Consider the following 22,755-nt stretch of genomic DNA (forward strand, 5'->3'; position numbering starts at 1 on the left):
TGTGCATCAGAAACTCTTATGTGCAATCTGCCCCTGTGTGTAATGTTCCTCGAGCTTTCATGTGTCTTGCATTATCCAGTTCAATTCTATTCTAGTAAATTTTGCTTACATTGTAAACCTGCACTGCAAAGTCTGTCTTAGTGAAATATGCCATTAATGGCTTCAATGTGTTATTTTGTCATGTTGTTACCCTCACTTATTAATGTTGCATGCACTGTTCAACTGTAATGATCAGCCTCATTCTTATGGCACAAGAATGCTGTATTGCACCTCTAGCTTATTTTCTGTGATGTGAGTACCTTTGGTGCCAGTAAGTATGTGTACATTCCTCAACAGTGTTCATTCTGATTAAGATCATTCTGAATGAACACCAATCCCCAAATAAACAAGTTATGTAGTCATATACTGATTCTTGCTCCTGCTTGTATTGTGCTGTAAGTGTGTGGGACTGTCCTTTTATCAGTCATACACAGTTACAATTAAAATTCCTATCCCTGTTTGTGAGTGTGCCACCTGGTGTTGTAGGTTAAAATGGCCATACGGGTATGTGATAGTCCACATATACTTTTTTGTATACATATCCTACATACTGTTTAGCTGTTGCATATGACTGTGTTGCTTCTGTCATTTGCACACAAACACCTTACACCCTATCACATGCATGACACATATGTGTCAGACATCAAGTACTTGGTGCAAACACCTTGCAGTGTCTTCTTTGCCACACTTGTAGTCTGTATTGTGTTGTGGACACATGCAGGTGAGATGGTTTTACCTGAACAAAAAAGCATGTTCTGTATTTTTATATGATTATTTTTCCTTAGTACCATGGACATAATGTGTCCATTTCCCACCTGCCTTATAGATTTTAGCTATGTCTCACACATCTACATGTTTATAAATAAATATGATCGAACATTTAAAACATCGACCACGTAAAGTAAACACAATAACACACAAAAAAAACACTAACTCTGTTTAGCAGGGGGCAAACCCCCCTGCACCCCACCTCACACACCCCCCACTACTTAAATATACCAACTCTAAGATTGCACTACATTGTGGTAACGGGAAATCTTCTAAAGGGGACATATATATATATATATATATATATATATATATATATATATATATATAAAATCCTGTGCACCTCTGTGTTCTGTGTAGTCATTGTGATGTTTCCACCTGTGTGGGATCTTTACTGTTGTGTTGTGTATTTATCTGACATAATTTCCATAATTCCTGTGTAGCTGTGAATGAGCAAGCTTGCTTATGTTCTTTTTTGTGTTTCTACAATATTTTGTAATGTATATGTACCACCACGTACTTTCTGCATGACAAATGAACTTGCATGCCATTGGTGGAAGTATGCATGCTGATCTGGATGTTCCACTTGTATGATATGATTGAAAGGTACATATCTACATTGCATACCTGAACACTATCTTTATTACCTCTGGCATGTAGTGCCTTCTATGACAATAGTGTCCCATGTCTCCTGTCCAACTATATTGTGTGTTTACTTATTCTGTTATTACACAGCTACTGAAGTCATTTGCTGCAGTACTACTTGGTTCTGTGCATAGGTGTTTTTCTCTTGTATGCAGGGATGGGAGTTCTTATCTGAACTTTGCTTTAGCACTCCTACACTTCCTTTGGTGGATGTGATCAGACTTACTGTTGTTTAGGTTACACTTGCATTGCCAACAGCCTACTGGATTATAACGTTTGTTGCTCATTGTGATGTACTAAAGTATTGGCAATCCCAAGTTAGTGGCCACATGCCTACCATTGGTCATACTCCTTTTGTTATGACCATCTCACAATTTGCAACATCTCAGCACTGCTTTGTGTATTGGTATTTACTGTATTATAGTTGTGCACCATGGCTGGTATGCATCCCTACCCTGTTTGTCACCTTTCCTTGACGCATGTTATACAGTCCATTTGTGTGTTGTCTTTGTACCTCACCTATCCTTTATGAATATCACAGACCTTTGTCTGTCCTGTAGGGTGATGCATGTTTGTATCCATCCTTTTCTCCACCTCCACATTCCATGGCTTCTCTATACTGCCTACTCTCAAAAAAGGGCACCTATTCCCACCAAAAAATTACCCATGCCCCTCTAACTTTTCCCTCTGACCTTCTTCTTCACTCATTCCCTCTTGTATGACCCTCTTCTTCATCCTCACCCAGGTGCGTGCATTAGTTGTGTTCCCCACACATGTCCCATACCCTTTGTTAGCTACAATTAGTGATAACAATGTGGCAGTGAATGCGCTTTACTGCAATTAATAATTTTTAGTCCAGTTTTTTTTTTTTTGCAGATTGCAATGGATTCCACAAAAATATAGTAGAAGTATGCAATGTCTGCTCTGCACCTTATGATGGGATCAGCAATATATTGCAGATATTCGCAGTATAACGGGAATATTGATGATGCAACTTTATAGTCTGTCAGTCATCTATGCATCTACAAACATGCTTATTTGGTTTTGTGTACCTGCCATACACGTACCTTACTAATGGAATTCTTTTCAGAGGAGACCTGAAGTTGTAATTATACCACTAGCAGAAATTTGGCCAGGGCATCGAGGAACTCCTATACTCTTTACAACAGGGGAAGCTGCATGTTTCTCATGTTAGCAGAGCTCCACAGTGATGGCTGAATCAGAGGGCAGAGACAGTTTTACTGATTCTACAGAAGTATCTCATTTGGCGGATATGGAGGCTTCAGGCGATACAGTGAAGGTTGTTCTGTTGAAGGCTGATGGTTTGCCTTCTTATGTGCTGCCCCATATGGTGGAAGAACCATAGCGTGATTCATGGCAGGCATTGTCTTGGGCCACAGTTGTTGGTGATTTCACGGGGGAAGTTGTTACTGAGAAAGATAGATGAGAATGGGCTTCCATGTTACGGGGCATGTTGTGATTGGTGGGAGTGCTTCATCCGATTCTGTTCCTCCTAAACGTTATGCTGCTGTGGGAGTAGCGATGAAATTTACCTTAGAGAAGAGTGTTTTACTACAGCCAAGGCCAATATGGTTTTGTATAAACTCCAAACTGAACAAATTATTATAGCATTATTTTGTTTGGGCTACACTAGTAAAATATATTGAGTCTATAATACAGTTAGGCAAAGAATAATTTTATGAAACCTTTGAGACTTTTTCTTTGTTTACTGTTTTTTTTTAACTAAGGTTAATTCAAAGCTGGGACTACATCCAAGGAATTTATTACGTTTTGTTAGTAGTGTCTCTCCTTTGAAAAAGAGAGTGACTGTTTACCTTTGGACTGATGTTTTATTGGACACAGAAATGTGGCAGTTTTTGTGAATGTTTGTGAGCAAGTTCACTCTTACTCATTAGAAATGGTCTAACCCTGTTGGCTAGCTCTTTGGGGATGACATACTGGACTATAATCAGGGATTTTGATAAGAAAAGAATGAGAGGAGGATATTCTGATGAACAACAAAGTTGAGGGAATGGAATTCTTCATGGTCATCTTTTCCAAAGACATATAGAGCATGGTATACTGAGATAATGGTCACTTTTTATGCTGTTCACCCTGCAAACATTTAATTATTAGTACAGAAAGACATATTGCTTCTAGGAGGGCTAGCTTCCATTACACAGTACAGTGGGATGATATGTATAGTATTTCATGTTGGGTAAATATGACGATATGTTATACAAACAGTAATGCATGCTTTTAGAGATTGCACTTGAGTGTCTAGAGCTTGGAAATCGTGTTCCATTTTCTGGTGCAATCTTGATTTATTTAATAATTCTTCTGAAATGTTGTTGTATGGTCATTATGAGGAGAGGGGGGAATTCCTCCATTGATTCTATGGGTAGGAAGCTTGTAAAGTACATTTTTTTTCCTAGAAGGAAGATGTGAAGAGGTATTATATAATTCTTATCATAGTATTCCAAGCTGAAAAAGATTAAATATTAGCTTTGGCTGAAAGACTGGGAGGACTGACCATGTTATCTTTCAGACATGTTGTGCATTGTTTATCTACATTTTTGTATTTTTTTTTCGTACATTTTTGTTGTTATTTGAACTGTTTAATAAAGCTCCTACTCTTTTCAATAGATGCCATGAGATCTTTTACATCCACAATGAACTACCACCTACTCAAACACATGAGACGTCACTTTAACATCTCATCTAAAGCATGACACACTCAGGAGTGCAGCACTCCCTGCTAATACAAAGTTATTGCTGTAGGAAAAGAACACACAGCCTTCCCTAACAAAGGAGAGTGTGCTAACTGTTGTGTCACTGACACTGCATTCATCTGATGTTTGTAATCTTCGTAAGTGATGCTGGCCAACACATAGAAGCATGATGTGGCCATATGCCACACAGTCTGAAATGCTACTGTCAAAGGATAACATATCGTCATCTGTCTGACACACAGTTCATGGAACAGTTCCATGTTGATACAGACATTATAGGGGCATTGACTGAGATATATATATATATATATATATATATATATATATATATATATATATATATATATATATATATATAGTCAAGAAAGTGGATCTGATGGACTGCATGGAGTTCTTTATACCAACGGCTGCCAAGGTATGTGCAGCTGATACAGATCTGGCTATTAGGACCTTTCAGAGACAAATAGGATAGACCTTGGGTGTGTAACAGGCAGAATACTCAAGTTGTTTCTTGATAAATTTCTGCCACATGTGGTTGAGCATACCAGTTTCCTAAAACAACAGGGGTGACAACCAACTTCATGTATTGCTTCTCTGACTTTGCCCACCTCTTTGAAGTAGTGGGAGATATAGATTACAACAGTGTGGCAAAGATGCCCACGTGGTTCCACCAATAGCAGTATATCAGTAGAAATGGCTACCATTCCATCAGCTGCTAGGTAGTGTGCAGCTCACAGGGGGTGATAGTAGATCTGTCTGCAGAGCACCATGGCAGTGTGCATAATTCCCACATATGATATACAAGTTATCTATACACAATGACAATCCACAGGGTTACCTAGTATGAAATAAGCTGCAGATGCACTAGCAGTCCCACAGATCTACAGCCACAGAAAGTATGGACCCATGCCTCATCCCCTTATGTCATTGCTCTTTTTCAGGTAGTATAAGGTATCCACTGGAGGGTTGGTAAGATATCCACTGGAGTACTGTTTTTCCGGTAGTGTAAGATATCCACTGGAGTACTGGTTGATCCATGCACAAACTAGAAACATTATACAGGGAGTGCTCAGCCTACTGAAAGCTTGCTTCCACTGACTTGACACACCTGGGTGGCACTGCAATTTAACCTTACCACTGCCTAAAATGTACTTGTAGCATGCAATATGCTGTACAGCATAATTACCTGGAAGCTGGCAACCAACCCTCAATCCTAGTAAACTCTGGGCCTGCAACATCAGACTTTTTCACAGCCACCACAACTACATCATCCAACAGTGTTGACAGTGATGCAAGTGAAAAACAACCACTGACCATATGACACAGCCCTAGACAGTGTTGTGCACAGTACACAGTACCCTTTAGGTCAGACAAAGCAACAGTGCCTAGTCCACCTCTATGTGCCCTGATGACAAGCATACAGCGGCAGTGTGATGTCAAACAGAACAAAATGATGCGGGCACTGTATTTTAAGACACACTGTGTATCATACATCTCTACTAAATCCATAAAAGGATGAGGGTGGTGTGGGTCAACCCCATCATCATTTGTACAGTGCCTAGGGAATCGGTGGCCTGTGTTTGTAAACACAAACTGGAAGAGGGTTACAGGTCAATAGAGGAAGAGATGTAGGTCTCATGAAGAGGGGACTTCTGTGTCACAGGTAATTTCCACTGTAGACATAGTGGTTGAAGCAGTACATGGTCATGCTGTTATGTAGAGGGATTAAAGGTCCCATTTGACACTGATGTGGTGGTATTTGTGGAAATGAACCTGTTTAGGCTCTACTACTGAGGTATCCTACTCTTGAAGGCTCTGTTCCATGGCCTCACATAACATGGGGTGGAAATGTATGAAGTGTTTAATGTCTCAGGCAGATGGTGCTTTCTGAGATAGCCTTACTAGGTGGCTATCCCATATACACACTCCCCTGAACATGGACAACACTGTTGGATAGGACAGTAAGGGCAGTACTCATTATCCCTTGCACAAAGGTAGACATGGTACCAGCATGTGCTACTATAGACCTTATAAACTCTATTACTGCATTGCCCTGGAGTCCATTGCCTCCCAGAGGCATTGGCATTGTTTTGTGATATCCTCATGGAAGCCACACAGCACACCAATCATCTCTATGCCACCACAGGTCATCTGTGCCTGTATTAGGATATCATTCTCATTCTAGGTAAAGTTGCCTAACCTATGCCTTTCTTCTTTGTGGAGTTAATTTTATGACAGAAGAGCCAAGATCTTGTTATTGCTAAAGGAAGGGTGAAAGGTCAGACTGATGCTATATCAGAAAGTGTGTCAAAATAACTGTGCTGGTTCATCTCTAGCCCTGAGATTTTATGTATTTCATGGAGGTAATATGCACTCTAACAGATACAAATGGAGAAAACTTATCAAGAATTTAAAGCAAGTGTTCATGCCAGGGAGTGAAGAAAAAAGAATAAAAAAAAGAGCCATCAGAAACTGTAATGAAAGTACTAGTGTATCAGCCTTCAGCTAGCGTGAAATCTACTGTAGGAAGAAATCTGCAGATGAATGTCATAGTGTAGGATGAAACTCGCAGATGCATAACCTAGTGTAGGATGAAATTCGCAGATGTATTACCTAGTGTAGGATGAAATCTGCAAGTGTATGGCCTAATGTAGGATTAAATCTGCAAGTGTATGGCCTAATGTAGGATGAAATCTGCAGATGCACAATCTAGTGCTCGTTCTACCAGTAAGCTCTCTACTGAAGCATTTATCCCATATTCCCATGAGGGTGCTAAAGAGAGTGGTGTAGAGATGAAACAATACAGTCACTTTCTGTAATACTCATCACAAAACCATTTTAGTATCAGGACTGTGTATATTATTTTTAAATAAAGTAGGTTCAATGTTTTTCCAGGTTTAACTAGGGTAGAGAGAAGGGGTTAGCTGCTCTAGGCACAAGCTGCTGGGGGGGGGGGGTGATCAGTAGTTGCTAATTAGGCACTACTGCAGTACCAAGATTCATTTAAGAACCTGTGGCTGAAATCATGGCTCCTTAAATTAATGTATTCAATAGCTTTCGTGTTACTTAGGTCATAAACCTTCAACTATCCTGAAAGATTAGCATGACCCTTCTTATACTCAGTAGCTTACTGGCCACTCTGAGGTCACCCATGTCTAGCTTTTAAGTTATGAAAGAAACAGTCTTATTGACCTCCTATTTCTTTCTAAAACCAGTGCCTCTACAAAGGCCTGCACCAGAGACCTAAACTAAACTAGTGGGATAGGCTACTAACATAGTTTATTCCCAACCTATGTAATAAGTCGCTACTACAAAAAAAAAAAAAAAAAACACTACTTTTACCACTTTTAAGGCAAGTCTTAATGACTTGCAGGATTGATGCAAATTTAAACCAGGTTTATTATGTATAGACTTGCTTGATTTGGGAGGTAAGCTCTATTAAATGCTTAGCAAGGGTGTCAAGAACTTTTAAGTTTATCTGTTTAAATGTGTATGTGGCTAGGCATCTCATGGAAAAAAATGATGACCAACAGACAGTAGTGTACTAACAAAAATATCCCTTTATTATGCCATAAAGCACATAAAAAGGCAAAAAGTCAACAATCCACAATCCAAACCAGTTTCGGCTCTAATATCAAGCCTTCATCATGGTTTGTCATGCTTTTTCACTGATGAAGGCTTGATATTAGACAAGAATCCCCTGTCACCCCTGGGATTCAGGTTACTGGCTAAAGCTCTTGTCACCCCTATAGTGCCTTTTTAGGCAAGGTTCAAAGGACAAAACCACCACCATACCAGATACAAGCATGAAAAATCTGAAGGTAATGCTACTCAGCGCTAGAAGTCTAAACCTCAAAATGCACTCTCTCGAGGCACTCGTAAAAATGGAGAACATCAATATCTGTTCAATAACTGAGACCTGGTTCAAGACTTCAGAGAGCACCCTTGCAATACCAGGCTACAACTCTTACCACACTTTTCGGCCACCAAACGAAGACCGAAACACTAAAGGTGGAGGAGTGTCCATATTCACCAAGGATATTCACACCTCCAGGCTAGTTGCCCAACACAATGCATCTGAAATTCTCCAAAGCTAAGAATACATCATCCATAGCACCAGATGACATCCCGGGCTGTGTACTACATGAACTACAAAATGAACTGGCATCTCACCTAAGTGTCATGTTTAATCATAGCCTCACCTCAGGCTTTGTGCCCACTGGGTGGTGCACAGCTACAGCTATCCCACTCCACAATGGGGGATCCACCTTGGATCCTGAGAACTACTGTCCCATCAGTCCAATGAGCCTGATCTGCAAGGGCATGGAACGCATTATCATGGAACTTATAAACAAAGACATTGGCAACCTTCAGACACTGGACCCCACCCAGTTTAGGTTCGTGAAGGGCCGATCTTGTCTCCTGAACCTGATTGACTTCTTTGAATCAGTCTCCAGAGCTGTGGACATGGGTAAGGTAGTCCACACAGCCTATGTAGACCTTGCCAAGGCCTTTGACATCATCCCCAACTCTGGAATCATAGATAAACTTATGATGCTGAGCATAAATCTCTACGTCACTCGATGGGTTGCCAACTGGCTTACTGACAGAACCCAGACTGTAAAAGTAGCCGACTCCAAATCCAGCTCCAGACAAGTGACACGTGGAGTATCTCAGGGTTCAGTCCTGGGACCACTCTTGTTTGGCATCTACTTCTGTGAAGTACAGGCCAACACTAAAAGACTCTGGCTAACAAAGTTTGCAGATGACTGCAAACTGGAAGCCATTATTGAATCCCCAAATGATGTGGATATTCTACAAAAGGGCCTTACAGAAACAGATGCTTGATGCCAGAGCCATGGGCTCAAGCTCAATGCCAAGAAATGTATAGTTATCCCCTTTGGGGAAAACCATGTACCCATGAATTACCACATAGGTGGCAGTACACTAAACACTGAAAGTGTGATGAGAGACTTATGGGCACAGGTGGACAGTGGTCTCACCTTTGATAACCACATTGCCACAACAGTCAGGAAATCCTTCTATGTGGCACACCTCAATACTAAGGGCTTTTCATCCAGAAAAAAGGAGGTCATTGTCCCACTGTACTCATCCGTCATTAGACCCATTATAGAGTACCTCACAAGACATCTGCAACAGCTGGAAAGGCCACAGAAATACCTCACTAAAAGAATTACAGGGCTAAAGCAGGTGGCCTATGCTGACCATATAAAAAAACTCTAGCTTTACTCTATGGCATATCGTCTACTCAGAGGTGATCTCTGCTTAACATACAAAGCCCAAAGCCATGTCAAACCCTGAGCTGTTGGACATGCTCCACTTAAAGAAATCCCAATCCCTCGGAGCCACATGCTCCAGATATCTAAACCTTGTCATCACAATGAACAAAACATGCTGGAGGGATAGGTTCCTGACCCAGGGACTCCCCATACTCTGGAATAGACTGCCCATACATGTCAAGCAGAGCGCCTCCTTGGCCCACTTCAAAAGGAACCTTGACAATTGGATGGGAGAAAGGAAATTCATCTTGGGGATCACGTCAGTCTCCCTGCTAGACAGGGGTCCAGGGAAGTAAATATTGTGGAAAGAAATATCCGGGGAAGTGTTTGGCTAGGTTTGTATAGGCCCTAGGGCTGATAGCCTAGTACCAACCTTTGAACCTATGAACCTATGAACGGGAGTTTGCGATTCCCAACATCTGCATTCCCAAATGTGGGATGTTCCCACACTCCTTTCGGACATTCGGGCTCGACCATCCACCGGTCGAACATATGGTAGTAAACAGTATATATATATATCTATATATAGACATAGATATATATATATATATATATATATATATATATATATATATATATATATATATATATATATATATATATATATATATATATATATATATATAGATTCACTAGACAATCTCGAGATACTGAAATGTTAAATTTCGAGACTGAAATTCCACATACCCAAAAACCCACAACCACAAAAAACCACAATCTTGACCATACAGACACACACACACACACACACACACACACACACACACACACACACACACACACACACACACACACACACATACCAGCACACAAACAAACAAACATACACCTACCTAACTAAACTACAACAAACAAAACAGCACACATAAACACAACATAACATACAAACACACCTACCCTACCTATAAGCAGGGGGGGCAAGCCCCCCTGTGCCCACCACACCACCACTACTTATATATACTAACTCTGAGGTTGCACAAAACATAAAAACACACAAAAACTGCCAATACACACACTCATACTCACTAAAATCCCTACCCAGTACCCTTACGTAAACACCACTTTCCTGAATCCCCAGCTAAATCCGCAAACTGCACTGCATGTCACGAATGCGACACCATGACAGCAGATTCGACATTTCAGTATTTTGAGATTGTCTAGTAAAGCCATATATATATATATATATATATATATATATATATATATATATATATATATATATATCCAAAGGCAAGTGGAGGAGCAGGAGTCAAGAAGTAAAAAATATAATCCATGAAATCTTATTGTACAAATGGTGAGCGCTTTCACAAATAAATTGCTTTATCAGACCAAATTCAAACAATGATGTCACATCCTTTTATACCCATTAAAATTCAAATGAACCAATCATTCATAGGCATCACCTTTAAAAGTAAAATGTGCTAACAAAAAAAATATATATATATATATATATATATATATATATATATATATATATATATATATATATATATATATATATATATATACAATATATAATACATATTATATAGAAATGTTAAGACTTGTATTACTTAAAAAATAAACAAAATATAAAAAATATAAAAGAAATATAACATTATGAAAACATATTAAACATTTAATACATCTATATATATTTTCTGTTTCTTACTTCTCAGTTTTGCTGTAATGGCTATATGGTCATTGAGCCCTTTACCTAAATAGGCTCTTAACCTCACAATCCATGTAAGCTCTCTAGTTTTTGTTTTATAAGAAACATCTCCTAACCTAGCATCTTCATATACAAGCTCTAACACCCTGAATCTAAACTGATGGCTGACCCCATTATCTATAGTATGCTTAGCTAATGCACTATATGTATGTCCTCGCCTATAACAATAGTTACGATCTCTAATGCGTTCACAAAGATTTGTCTTTCCAATATAGAATGAAGAACAGACTATGCATTGTGCTAAGTAGACAAGGTTCTTACTACTACAGTCAGCATTAACATCAAATCTATACACTCTGCTGGTATCTGGATGCCTAAATTCAGTGCCTTCTTGTATAAAAGTACAAAAATTACAACTACCACATCTAGTTGTTCCAACGCTTATATCAGTTCTCATTTCTTGTCTACCCCTTAGGGTAACACAACCTTCATTTCAAGCTCCTAGTGTTCTTAAAGGTAATGTAGGTTTTATCCCCCATCACTTGAGTAATTTGTTCATCAGTGCGTAATATTTTCCAATTATGCTGCAAGATATTCCTGATCGCCACATTATCCCTAGCATAAGAAAAGACAAAAGGTATCGTATTCATTGTCCTATTAGAGTCATAGGTGGATCTGAAAGCTTCTGAAAAATAAGGCTTAGCCCTCCCTTTTCTCATCATTTGGACTTTATGGGTAACCCTACTTACTATTCGTTCATCATACCCCCATTAACAAAATCAGCAGTAATATTGTCAATCTCTTGATGTAGATGACTATCCCTATCAGTTAACCGAGAACAGCGCATGGCTTGTCCCTTCACAATATTAGTGAAAATGTGTGTTGGTTGCATACTAGTCCTATGCAGATAGGAGGGAGGATAACAATCTTTCACATAGATATCAGTATGTAAGTGTCCTTCTCCATCAATACTAATCAAAATATCCAAAAAATGTATTTCAGTAGCAGAATATTCACCAATAAATTTTAAAAACTCACAACTACAATTCATATGATCAAAGAATCTTAATACTTCAAGTTGACTTCCTCTCCAAAACATACAAAGATCATCAACAAACCTTCTATATAACACCAAACATTGCTGTGCCAAAGGATGTGCATTCAAATTATGTATCTCCCACTCTGCCATCACCATGGTGGCCTAGCTATTGGCACAGGGAGTGCCCATAGCTACACCCAACAACTGGTGATAGTAGCTGCCATTGAATAGGAATAAATTATTATACAAAATAATGTTAAGTAAATCACATAACAAATTTATTTGACTTTCAGTGTACTTAGTACATCATGTTAGAAAATTTTTAACTATAGAGATCCCTATAGTATTAGGGATCACTGTAAACAGTGAGGTCACATCATAAGTAGCCATTAAACAGCCTTTTATTGTATCCTTTGAATCATTCACAAACTTGTAAAGCTCTTGTATCATCTGTTTGGTGTCAAGTAGAATAAAAGGGTGATGTTCTAGTACTGGTCTCAGTTGTTTCTCAACATATATATATATATATATATATATATATATATATATATATATCGATAAGACTGATCGTAGATTCAAAGACAGGGTTTACAAACACATTTACAGCATCAGGAAGTTAAAATTGGAGAATGCACTTGCTAAGCATGTGCGTGAACACCCTCAGTACAGTTTCAAATTTAAGGTGATCCTTGGGGGGACCCCTCACCCTTAAGCTAGAACTGTGTGAATTATTATGGCAAATAAAATTGAATGCCTACAATGCTCCAGGGCTAAATGATGTATATTCCTTGTCTTGTGTTTTAAAACTGAAGAGACTGCAGAGGTAATGGATTATTTCTTCTGTACATTTGTTGTTTGTTTACATCACTGGCCCTTAGTAAAATTACTTTTGTGATTTTTTTTATATCCGTATTTTTTTGTATTATATTAGTGGGTAGTTCTTTTAAATGAATTGCTCATTTTGCACATCAAGTAATTATTTAGCACAGTTTTTAAAACTTTTGTTATAATATTTTTTTAAAATCAGGTCATCTTTAGTGTGCATGTTCATTCTTGGTCAGTTTTATTCATGCTTGCTTATTTATTCATGCTTATTCATTTAGTATTTTTATTTATATTGAAAAGTTTTTAAATATTTGTAACTTTTGCTTTTAGAAGCTAATTGATGTTTAGCATGTGACACTTTAAATAGCTGCATTTTGCATTAGTTCTGTTTGTCTGATGAAGTCCTGCTCATAGATGCAAGAAGAAAGCACTTACACTACTTGTTTTTATGAATTAAAACTTGTCTCTGTGGATTATATTTTGTTCCTTGGATTTGTCTTGCCACCTGTGGTCATTTTTCAGCATTTAGTAAACCTAACATCCCATTTATGCAGGGGGAAAGCCCCCCTTGACCCCCCACACCCCCTTAACTATATATTCCAACTCCATGATCGCACTACAGTGAGGAAAAGGATGTATTTCCCTAACCGCACTGTACCGCGATCCCTGTACATTGACATTTTAATAGTAAACCATCTATATATATATATATATATATATATATATATATATATATATATATATATATATATATATATATATATATGTACCCATCCATCCATCTACATCCATCCATCCATAACCTCCTTTTTCGAAATGTTGCATTTGGGGTCAGGATGGCACCTGCCAGGTGACTAGCCCTGCCGCAGACATATAGATATAGATATGGCATAAATGTTTTCATATATATAGATAGGTAGATATGGATGTGTGCGTGCACACACACACACACACACACACACACACACACACCTGCACACACACACACACACACACACACACACACACACACACACACACACACACACACACACACACACACACACACACACACACACACACACACACACACGCACACACACACACAAACACACACACACACACACACACACACACACACACACACTCTCTCTTTCTGTTGAGTACATCTCTGTTACACTGACACATAGAACAGTTGTTTTTTCAGATAGTACACTTTTGTCTGGCACTTAATTGTTTCTTTTAGTGTGTGTGGATGAGGCCACTGGGACAGTGCTATTGTATTAGAGGGTAGAACAAGAGTAAAACAGCAAGGCAACAGAGAAGCATATGGAATGATACAGGTCAGCTATCACTCTCTAAAAATTATGCAAGCTTGTAAAGAATGCTGATTAGACTATTCAAAGTCAGAAGAAACAAAAACTTTTCAGATTCAAACTAAATGAAGAACCAGTATGTTAGAAATGTTGCAATAAGTACACATAATAAGGCAATATACACCACTGATCTTCTTCTTCTTCTTTCGGCTTTTCCCGGTTAGGGGTCGCCACAGCCGAACTCCGGTCTGCTAATGATTGGCAGTAGATTTTTATGGTGCAGAGGTGCCAGCCCGACGACCAACCTTCAACGAAGGCATGCCCATTCACACATGTCCTTCGAACTCCACTCGACACACTGATAGTGAAGTTTAAAAAATCATGTTACGTATAAATCACAAACTAAAGGAGTAATGATGGAGTAAAACTGGTAGGTGTCTCTGTAAGTCAAAAGCAAAATAAGCTGTAAAAAGGTATTTGGACAAGTTATATTAACCATACATAAGAGGGTGGAAGTTTACTCTACAAAGTCTGTTTTTCCCTGTATCAAAAAGAGACAGACAAGTACACTATTATAGATGTTTTCACTGCAAAAGCAGCATCAGTCAGTATGCAGAAGTTCTGTATAGAGGCAAATGAGTGTCCTCACAGTGCCCTCTCAGAATGATAATAGTCTAGTACACTAACATTATGTGCAGTGGGAAATAACAATGCGCTGTCTAGTATAAATAGTGAAACCACGGCATCTGTGTTGTCTCTGCTCAGGAACAGAATGTAGATTGTATTGTTTTCAACTACAGGCTTTCTTGTTTCTAGCACCTGTAGACCATGGTATAGTCAAAAGAAAGGCACAGTTCACTTATAAGTGCATAATTCACTTGTTGAACTACTGATTGTATATTTGCACAGTTATCTTCACATGCTTCACTTTGAATTTCATAACATTGAGACCATAATATTGAAAATTCAAAACACTGAAAACCCAAAACATTGAAAACTCAGAACATTGAAAGTGTGTTTCATAACACTGAAAACTACATTGCACAGGTAAATAAGATTTCCTCCTCCTGCAACAACACCTAACTAACAAACACTTTCTACTACATTTCTACAGTGGAAAAACATTAATTTTCTAACTTCAGTGCATGGTGATTGTGATACAGTGATATTAGGAAATTAACTTTTTTCTACTGTAGTGCAATCTTGGAGTTGGTATATTTAATTTATGGGGGGGGCACAGCCCCCACATGGGGTGGGTGCAGGGGGCCTTGCCCCCTGCAAAAATATAATTGGAAGTGCATTTGTTAGTTAGGCATTGTTATAGGTGGAGAGCATGTTATTTACATATGCATTGTAGTTTTCAGTGTTATGAAGCACACTTTCAATGTTCTGAGTTTTCAATGTTTTGTGATTTAGATGTTTTGGTCTCAATGTTATGAAATTCAACGTTATGAAATTTCAATGTCATGAAGTAGACCCATACATATATTGTGTCAATAATCACACGATCCACTTTTAATTTTAGATTCAATAAAGTGGGCAAACATCCTACTGCACAATCTGCTGACTCCGCATATTTCACCTGCTGTAGTGAACATTCCCCTCAAAGTCTTGATTCAACAACTTCAAGTTCAAAAAAGATGAAGTGGTGAAATGCTATTTTTTTAATGAGTAAAGAAAATGAATCATACTTTGGTCAACTGACAAAAGCAACAAGTTAGATTACTGAAACCCACTTGTCAGTTTCATACAGATTCTTGAGAGATGACCTCTGTCTGGCATACAAGGCGATCACAGACCCCACCTTGATGGGACTGCTGCATATCCACAAGTCAAGCCCCACCCGAGTAACTCACACACGCGGCCTCTACCTGGTCTGTGACATCAACAGGACTTGTTGGCGGAACAGATTTGTGTCCCAGAGACTGCCCCATCTGTGGAATAGACTCCCTCTCCACTTCAAGCAGAGTACCTCTTTACCCCTTTTTAAGCGCAACCTGGATAACTGGATGGGAAACAGAAAATATACCCCTGGGATTCCACGTGTGTTCCTGCTGGACAGGGGCATCGGGTGCTGACTTGTCTAAACATGGGCTAAACTCTTGGCTAGGCTTATAAGGGCCTCAGGGCCAATAGCCTAGTAACCTTCTATGATCCTATGATGCTATGAAGCATTGCTTGGCTGCACTGATGCATGGCCTACATAAGGTTGTACACAGCCCAGCATTACCTCTTTAACTCAGTAATGACCTAAAGTATCTTCATATGAAGTATTCTCACCCACTATTAATAAAACATTATTTGTCCCAGGATGCATTGGTAAAAAGAAGTAGGAAGAGGGATACTTTATTCCTAACTGGTATCAGATATGCTGAGCCAAATTGTATCTGTAGTTTTCAAATCTAACTTGAGAATCTTTTTTACATGTTTCTTCATAAAAAGAAAAAAATAGTAATTAATAACCCAAATTGTACTAAATAACGTTTGAGCACAGCAGAGTTCATGATAAATGCAAATAAATTGCAATGTAATGTTTACCACACTAGCATGCATCAAATTTAATTACAAAATGGAGATGGAACCATCTAGTAAGTACAAGCTACCAGAAAATATTATATTACTTATTTTGTAAAGGTGTGTTTATCATTCTCTTCTTATACAAGATTTTGATATTACACAATAATAATATTCTAGACAGGTGCATGGGCAAACCACCAAGTGCAAGCAATACAAAATATAAAACTGCTTTCTTTTTTCATGAAATCACAACCCTCATTTCTGATTCATCTTACATGGGATTTTCATAACCCAAAGTACTAATATCCTTTCTGATAGAAGGTGCAGAGACAGTGACTGAAAATAAGTTGAAAAGGATGGAAAGTAAAGCAAATATAGAGGACTCATCCTGTATACATCACATTATTGTTTTGTTATTTAGAAGCACCATTCAATACCAGGCAATTCAAATTATTCATTCTGGACAAAATAAGTAAATGAAGCATTATAAAATAATGTACGCAAGCAGCAACAACCTGTCTGCTATGAGAAATAGCCAAGTAAAAACATGAAGCAAAATAAAACCATATGCAAGTGGCAAGATATTAAATGATGCAGCAGTCTGTGGAGAAAGCTCAAATCGATGTTTATCTCAGTGAGATCTCATTAACAGGTTATCTCCTAGCACTTTTGAATGATAGCATGGATAACTGCTCAGTGGGTATCCTGGATGTCAATTTCACCTCGGAGCAATAAACTTCTGCAACTGGTGAAAGTTTAGATGTAGGGCAGGGCTTGGAAGATCCTGCTCTGCTGAGTGGTACTGAAGGCAGAGCAACACCTGGATAATTACTGAGCTGGAATCCCTTAATATGATAGTATTTAATGCTAGAAACTTAATTAATAAATCTACAAAAATAGCCCTGGATTCATTACCATCAACATAAAGCCTTATAATCAGTGGCTTGCCCTTCATGGTTACCGCTTCTGATTCATAGACCATCCTACCATTGGGGTTTCCCATAACTAGCAGCATCAGTGTGGAGGGCAGTCCCAGTCACCAAGCTGCATGGTAATGAGGCAGTCTGGGGGAATGCCTAATGTTAATTAGCCATGTGATCTACACAAATCCATTATGTGAGAGATGCATTTATATCAAGAGCATAGAATCCAGGCTCTCTCACTTACCAGCCAGTTCATCTGATACTAAGTAGGCTGTCAGCATGCACACCTTACCTCCTGCACCTACCAAACCAACAACATGTAAACTTACATATGCAGAGGTCCTTACCAGAAGGTTACCTAAACATCAGAGACCCCCCAAACACAAACACAAGCACAAGTCACATAATACATCCTCTGCAGAACATAATACACATAATATATCACACACCAGTGTCTCACCAGTCAAGCCCTAAGGGATAACACAAAAACAAACATCTTAATCATAGGCGACTCAATTGTGAGAAACACAGATGTCCCTCTCACCAGAATGGATAAGGAAAAAGTCACAGTCAGCTGTCTATCAGGTGCCAGGATCCACCACATCACGCACGCACTTAAGTCTGTCAACAACAGGTGCTGTTATGACTCTATCATAGTCCATCTTAGTGTGAATAACTTGAGACGTACCTCACTGGAGTATATGAAGAGAGACATGGCTGAGCTGTCTGATTATGTGTCTCACGCAGGTATGTCCTTAGCCTTAAGCTGCATTTTACCTTCACCCAGGATGATACCTCAATACAAACAAAAAAATGATTGACTTCAACAATTGGCTTATTTTCTGGTGTCATTCAAATGGGATCTAATATCTGTCAGCCCAGGAAGACATGGTCAACAGACCTCAATGCTTTGCCAGAGATGGTCTTCATCTGTCATCCCTGGGATTTTGGTTACTGGCTAAGTCTCTTTCCACTCCCACAGTGCCTTTTTTAGGCAATGTCACAAGAACAACATTCCCAATGTAAAAATGCCCTCTAAAAACAACCTTAAGGTTATGCTGATAAAAGCTAGGAGTCTAAACTGGAAACTCCACTCACTGGAAGTGGTCATCACCTTGAAAGATGCTGACATTTGTGCAGTCACTGAGACCTAGTTCAAGGCTGCGCAGAGCACCCCAGCTATACTAGGTTAGATTTCCTTCCATACAATCAGACCACAAACTGAGGGTGTGGAAACTAAAGGAGGTGGTGTATCAATATTCATTAAAGATAAATACACCTCTAGAATGGTTAAACAGCACGATTCCCTTGAATTACTTCAGGTGCAATTGACTGTAGGTAAGACCCCTCCTCAGGTCATTACCAGATATAGGATCCTTTCTACCATAAGAAAGTCGACATTTTGAAAGTTCAAAATTTAGAAGTAAACCTACATATATATATATATATATATATATATATATATATATGTGTGTGTGTGTGTGTGTGTGTGTGTGTGTGTGTGTGTGTGTGTGTGTGTGTGTGTGTGAGTGTGTGTGTGTGTGTGTGTGTATATGTGTCTGTGTATATGATTAGCACTGTCATAAAAGTATGTATATTGCTGGAAAATGCTACTAAAACTATTCAGATATTGGTGAAGACTGGTTATGGAACACAGAATTCTGAACAAAGAGAAATGGTTTGATGATATAGCAAGCCAAAGGTAACAGTGGAATTTATTCTGGAAATGTACAGGAGCAGATCCATTGATTTGATAGGTGAAATTTAGTTGTGTTTTAAATGAGTTTGCGTTCTGCGTGGATTTCAGTGGTAGTGGATGTGGTTCCATGTGGAATGTGGTAGGATTTTTTTCTGCATCCCAGGCCAGAATATTTATTATATTAGGAAAATATCCACAGTTGTATATAAGTAAAGAGTGTTTTTTCACTGGTAATTTGCAGCTACTTAACTATAATGTGCATTCTAAGAAGAGAATTAAGGAAACTTGGGGCGGAGTAACTACTAAGGCATCAAAAACCAGAACACTGAGTATCAGTAACAAATTAAAATTCAAAAACCATACTAAGAAAAAAATGTTTTCCATGTTGTCTACTAACTGGTAGAACTACGGAATTTGGAATATCTGAGCATAAAAATAAAGGAGTCCATGGAATCTGGTATTTCAAGCCACATCAATCATGCAAGAGAACATGCATTTCTAAATGTATTTGTTATGCAGAGTAGTGTCAGCTTGCTTTATTTGGTATTCTGACAGTCGAACAGATGCCAAACGATAGTTGAAAACAGTGCAGCATGTCGAAAGAAAATGTCAGTGCATCAGTAGTGGATGCAATTTCATAATGTATGCTAAAACAAGATCAAGTAATTATCTATTTAGTGCACGATGAATGCGTACTCTGTACATATATGCTGAACTCCAAAACAAAATGGGTGCATCCAACCCAATTTAAAAAAATCACTGTACTTCACTGACAACTTTCTGAAAGCACTCAGCTGAGGCCATATGTGCTTAATTTTAACTCTACTATATTCCACAAATTCCTAGGTAATACTGTGAGTCCCACAAACTTAACTTAAAAAAATGCAACAGATATTTACTGCACTACAGCAGGCTGGGGTACTGCAAGCCATAATAGAGAGCTATTTGCAAAGGCATCCCAGAAGGCAATAGTGGATGCAATTTCATAATGTATGCTAAAACAAGATCAAGTAATTATCTATTTAGTGCACGATGAATGCGTACTCTGTACATATATGCTGAACTCCAAAACAAAATGGGTGCATCCAACCCAATTTAAATACATCACTGTACTTCACTGACAACTTTCTGAAAGCACTCAGCTGAGGCCATATGTGCTTAATTTTAACTCTACTATATTCCACAAATTCCTAGGTAATACTGTGAGTCCCACAAACTTAACTTAAAAAAATGCAACAGATATTTACTGCACTACAGCAGGCTGGGGTACTGCAAGCCATAATAGAGAGCTATTTGCAAAGGCATCCCAGAAGGCAGCCAGCCAGGGACAGAGCTAGACTACAGTTAAGCCAGCTCTCTGAGCAGGAAATAGATGCAGATTAGATAGAGACCTAGTACAGGCTGTGTGCGGAACATATGAACTTCACATGTATGCTCAAAGTCTGTGGAGTAATCCAATACTGGTAGAAACAAAAGTGTGCCTGACTCTAGGTATACTGGCTTCTGAGACATTTCAGCATTTCAGTGGCATATGAGAGATGCCATAGGAGTGTCTCAGACAGCTGCCACTTGCAAACTCGCACAGTTCCTGACAGCACTGTGCAAAAAGGTGGATGAATATATCCACTTCCCAACAACATCCATGGAGCACACAACTGTCATGTAATAGTTCTATGCACTCACTAACTTCTCCCATGTCCTGTGTGCAGTAGATGCACCTATGTCCCAGTCAAAACCCCAGCTGTACCTAATGCTGAATAGCACTTCAATAAAAAGGGGTGGCCATTGCTCACCTGTCTGGTGGTATACAAGACATCATCAGACCCCCCCCCTTTGATGAACCTCTTGCATATCCGCAAAACAAACAGCACCGGAATTATCCATTCTAAAGACTCAAACATTGCCTGCGATATAAATAGAACCTGCTGGAGACAGGTATGTATCCATCTCTGGAATAGACTCCCCATCCATGTGAAGACGAGTTCCTCCCTAACCCAAATCAAGTGTAACTTGGACAAGTGGATGGGGAACAGGACATTCATTACTGGTTTGGCACCTGTGTCTTTAATGGACACAAGCAGCCTGCAAAGGATTTATCTCCCAAGCCCCTACTTATACTTATCTAGGGTACGAGAACTTTTCAGAGATTTGGAATGCATGACTAGGCTTAAAAAAGCTCTTGTGGTCATTAGCCTTGTAAACACCTATGAACGTATAAAATAGTCAGTACCTCAAGAAATCTAGGGCTATGCAGTGTATGGGACTGTATCAGCACAAACATAACATGAATGCATGAATAGTACTCTAGCATTGATGCATCACACATAGCACAACATAGTGGCATGTAACACTGTTGTACAACACAGTAAACAGCCTACAGCAGCATGAGTAATGAGAAACATCCCAAGGACCGTCCAAAAAGAAAAATACCACAAACAAGTCTCACATCCCATGCCTGACATGGAATGCAACATAGAGGGTAATGCTTCGGTTATTGCTGCAGCATCACTCAGAGGTAAGAATACATTTAATTATGCAGAACATTAATGATAGTAAGTACATATCATCCATAGAAAATGCAACAGTGTTTAGGATACAGCATCACAGGTATACTTATATATGTGTGTAGAATCAAGTATATGGGAAGGCACACATGGAAAATATATGTCAGCATGAGGATAAACAATGGAAAATAGTCCAAAGAAATGCACGGCATGTGCATTACCATATTAAAAATGCTATAAGTAACACAGGTTTCCATACAAAGGCATACCTGTGCATATGGGAATGGCAGACAACAAGGGAATGTGTAATGTAGAAATCAGTGGTGGATATTTATGATAACATGCCATTAATCATGAAAATATGAACTATATGTCAACTAGCAAGAGATGCAAACACAGAAGAAAGGAAATTGTCACACAGAGCATTTCTGTTGTTAATATCTGTGCAAACATACACTAATGATAAATGAGTACTACATATCACAACAAGAAGCAAATCTATGACATCAGATAACTGATAAAAAAACCCTGTGGCATCAGGCATTTGAAAAAACACCTTCAGATTAATTAGTCAATGGCCAGCATATAGGTCATCATAGCCACAGGGTCATAATGATACAATAGGGCACAAACAGTCTAGGGTATCCACACTAATGACAAACATCAAAGTCCTGGCTGCTACTGCCACATCCAGAAATACTTGGCCCACTGTGCTGAATGTAGGAGCTTGATATGGTGACACTAGCATTTTGTGACATAGTGTAGGTAGGAGCAATACTGCAATGTATCTATCTGGACATGATTGCTGGGCTTGCAGT

Source organism: Protopterus annectens, chromosome 1.part0 (assembly GCF_019279795.1).
Source record: "Protopterus annectens isolate FY-2018-M chromosome 1.part0, PAN1.0, whole genome shotgun sequence".
Taxonomy (NCBI): domain Eukaryota; kingdom Metazoa; phylum Chordata; order Ceratodontiformes; family Protopteridae; genus Protopterus; species Protopterus annectens.